The sequence below is a fragment of the Macaca fascicularis genome, chromosome 14 (genome assembly GCF_037993035.2).
Source record: "Macaca fascicularis isolate 582-1 chromosome 14, T2T-MFA8v1.1".
NCBI classification, from domain to species: domain Eukaryota; kingdom Metazoa; phylum Chordata; class Mammalia; order Primates; family Cercopithecidae; genus Macaca; species Macaca fascicularis.
This window is the reverse complement of record NC_088388.1, coordinates 36,292,395-36,295,906: the sequence shown is the minus strand read 5'-3', so window position 1 is coordinate 36,295,906 and position 3,512 is coordinate 36,292,395. Positions and strand designations below refer to the sequence as shown.

The window sequence follows — 3,512 nt, the reverse complement described above, 5'->3', positions numbered from 1 at the left end:
GCCCTGTCCTTTTTATTTTTCTGTTTGTGTGATAGATCTTTCTCCAACTCTTTACTTTGAGCTATGGGCAGTGTTATTTGTGAGATAGTTCTCTTAAAGACAGCAGATGGATGGATTTTTTTTTTTTTTTAATCTGGGCTTCACCATCTTTGCCTGTTAAGTGGGTCATTAAAACTGTTCACATTCTATGTTCTGGGCGATGGACTTTGCATCCCAGAACCATGGCCCAATTTGTCCGTAACCTTGTGGAGAAGACCCTGGCTCTGGTGAACGCTGCTGTGGCTTACTCGAAGCCTCGATTGGCCACATTTTGGTACTACGCCAAGGTTGAGCTGGTTCCTCCCACCCCTGCTGAGATCCCTAGAGCTATTCAGAGCCTGAAAAAAATAGTCAATAGTGCTCAGACTGGTAGCTTCAAACAGCTCACAGTTAAGGAAGCTGTGCTGAATGGTTTGGTGGCCACTGAGGTGTTGATATGGTTTTATGTTGGAGAGATCATAGGCAAGCACGGCATCATTGGCTATGATGTTTGAAGACCAATCTTTAACATCTGGTCATATTTGATTTATTATTTGAGTGTTGTTGGACCATGTGTGATCAGACTGCTATCTGAATAAAATAAGATTTGTCAAAAAAAAAAAAAAACTGTTCACATTCCAAGTTAATATTGATATGTGAAATTTTGGTCCTATGATGTTGTTAGCTAGTCATTCTGCAGTCTCTGTTGTATAGTTGCTTTACAGGATCTGAGGGCTATGTACTTAAGTGTCATTTTGTGGTGGCACATACTGTTCTTTCATTTCCATGTTTTAAGAGATCTCTTAAAGATCTCTTGTAGGGATGGTCTAGTGATAGTAAAGTCTTTTAGCAATTGCTTGTCTCAAAAGGATTTTCTTTCTTTTTTACTTAAGAAAGTTAGTTTGGCGGGATATGAAATTATTGGCTGGAATTTAAATCCTCAATCTCTTCTGGCTTATAAGGTCTCTGCTGAGGAGGCAATCGTTAGTCTGACGAGGTTTCCTTTTTCTACCTCTCTATCAAGATTAGAAACATTTTCCTGAACTATTGTTTTGTATAATTTATCCTTCTCTCTCAGGAATGCCAATAATTTGTAGGTTTGCTGGCTTTGCATAATCCCATATTTCTTGGTGATTTAGTTCATTTGTTAAGTTATTTTTCCTGAATTTAGTCTGACTGGGTCAATTTAAAAGACCAGTCTTAAATATCTGAAATTCTTTCTTCTCCTCAGTCCAGCCTATTAATAAAAATTTCAATGTATTTTGAAATTCCTTAAGTGAGTTGTCTATATCCAGTAGCTCTAATTCATTTCTTTTTAAGATGCTTATCTCTTCCTTCATTTTCTGAATTGCTTTAGAAATATCTTTGTGTTGATTTTCAACCTTGTCTTGAATCTCACTGAGCTTCTTTGCAATCTGTGCTTTGAACTCTTGATCTGTCATTTCTGAGTTTCCATTTTTTGTTAGGGACCACTGCTGGAGATCTAGAATGGTCCTTTGGTGGTGTCATAATGATCAGATTTTTTGTGGTGCCAGAATTCTTATGCTGGTTCCTTATCACGTGAAGAGGAGTGTATTGGATAGAGTCTTTTGGTTTTACTTCTATAGCCCTATGTACTTTCTGTTGGCAGGTTTTATATTGGGCTGTGTGCTTCAACCCACAGGCCAGTAGATGAATCTTGTGAGTAAGAGGTAGCTGTGACACTAGCAGATAGGTATGTACCTCAGCTTTGTTCACTGTGAATCATTTTCTGTGCTTCAGGTCAAGGGCTGGACAGTGGAGTGCCTAGTGCCCTGAGCTTCCTGTTCTGTGGGGTTGGGAAGACACCACTGGGCAAATCTGAAGCTCCTGTCTTGCCCATGAATGCCCTAATGTCAAGTGCAGAAACCAGTCCTGATGAGGATGGCTAGGAGAAGCTTCTGTGGAAATGTGCTAACGTCTTTGCAGGAAGGTCAGGGGGCCGCAATAGCTCCCTGTCCTAGATAGGCAGGAGCTTGATCTGTTTCTCTATCACACCCCTGTTCCAGGGCTTGTGACTCCCAGTTCAGACACACACTGTAGTCTATCTCCAAACCACAGTGTGGCTGAGAACCACAGGAAACACTGGTTTGGTGATTCTGTGGGAGTAGATTCAGGGCATAACCATCACGCAACATGATACAGATTGCTTTATGGTCCACCTCTTCTCCAGTGCGATAGCACTCTTGAAAAGGAGCAGGCTCTATCTTTGGGCACATTGAGTGGGTGTTAGTTGTGGTGGTATTAGCTGGTTGGGTCAGTCTGACTTCAGGCACTGGAGAAAGCGGTCAGGTGCCAGTAGAGTTGCAATGGGGTAAGTGGTTTCCCAGTTTTCAGGCCCCTAGTTGGCCTACTGGACAGTGTGTATAAGTCCTGAAGGGCTGGGCTGGAGTCAGGCTACCCCAGAGTTTGGATGCTGGCTCTGATTGGAAGGGTGGACTGATCTCTGGGTCACCAGATGAACTTTTAGGCTGAGGTCAGGTGGAATGCATAGGTGGTGAGAGCCTGAGAGAATGTCACAGGCAGGTGGGGATTGAGTTTTCAGAAGCACTCTGGACTGCAGGTGAAACTTTCAGACAGGGGCAGGACATTCCTTGACTTTCTTTCTGATGATTTTCATGCATTTTGTCAACTTTATGGCAATGCTTACTAAACTAGGCATCATTTTCACCATGTCTGCTCTCCTTATTTCAGTGTTACATCTCTAATACCTGCATGCCTAAGTACTGCTCTAAGCCTCTCCATCATAATTTGTTAACTTATACTATGCTAATTGTTAAGAATGGCTCAAATATCTCTTATAATATTTATATTGAATATTTATATTGAATATAATATATTGAATATATTATATTATTCCAAAGTCTAAAATCATAAGAAATACATATGTACTTTTATCATTCTTGGCAGCCAGGGAATAACTGACTGTTAGAAGGACTTATATTTTGTACATGTTAGACAACTGTGCTTCTTGATGATACTAATTTTGATACTTCTTTTATTGGTCCTGTCTTAAGGCATGTGGATAATCAAAAAGAATGCTGTTCCTGATTTCTGATTTTTTTATGCTGAATTCTTGCCAGCAAAATTTGACGTGTCATATACTTACCCATCTTTACCCGTTAACTGTAATGTCTTCTCAAAAATTATGTGAAATGGTTTTGTTCTCTTAGTAGATGTGAAGGGGTTAAGCTGACACTATAGAGCCAGCATACCCTCTCAATATTCCCCCAGCATTTGGGTGAAAAAAAGCATTAAATCCAAGCCACAGATTGAAAGCCAATGTACATAAAGGTTCCCCATTGTAATCTTCACATATTGCTAAAAATTAGAAATGAAAAAGTGAGATGTGAGGTGCAAGGTTTTTAAAGTGAAAATACTTAGATGAATTTGCCATTTTAGCCCACTCAGCCAGCCAAGAGTGAGGATACTTTTAGATGTTTATACATTTGTTTGCTCATTTGCTTGTTTGTTCA

General features: G+C 40.1%; 1 pseudogene across 1 annotated transcript; it reads left to right on the top strand.

Annotated features, from left to right (window-relative positions):
• Positions 1-208: 208 nt before the first annotated feature.
• On the top strand, positions 209-645 carry LOC102122324 (ATP synthase subunit g, mitochondrial pseudogene; annotated as a pseudogene). Its single transcript, XR_012422762.1, has one exon. The product of XR_012422762.1 is annotated as an ATP synthase subunit g, mitochondrial pseudogene (transcript).
• The last annotated feature ends 2,867 nt before the right edge of the window (positions 646-3,512 follow it).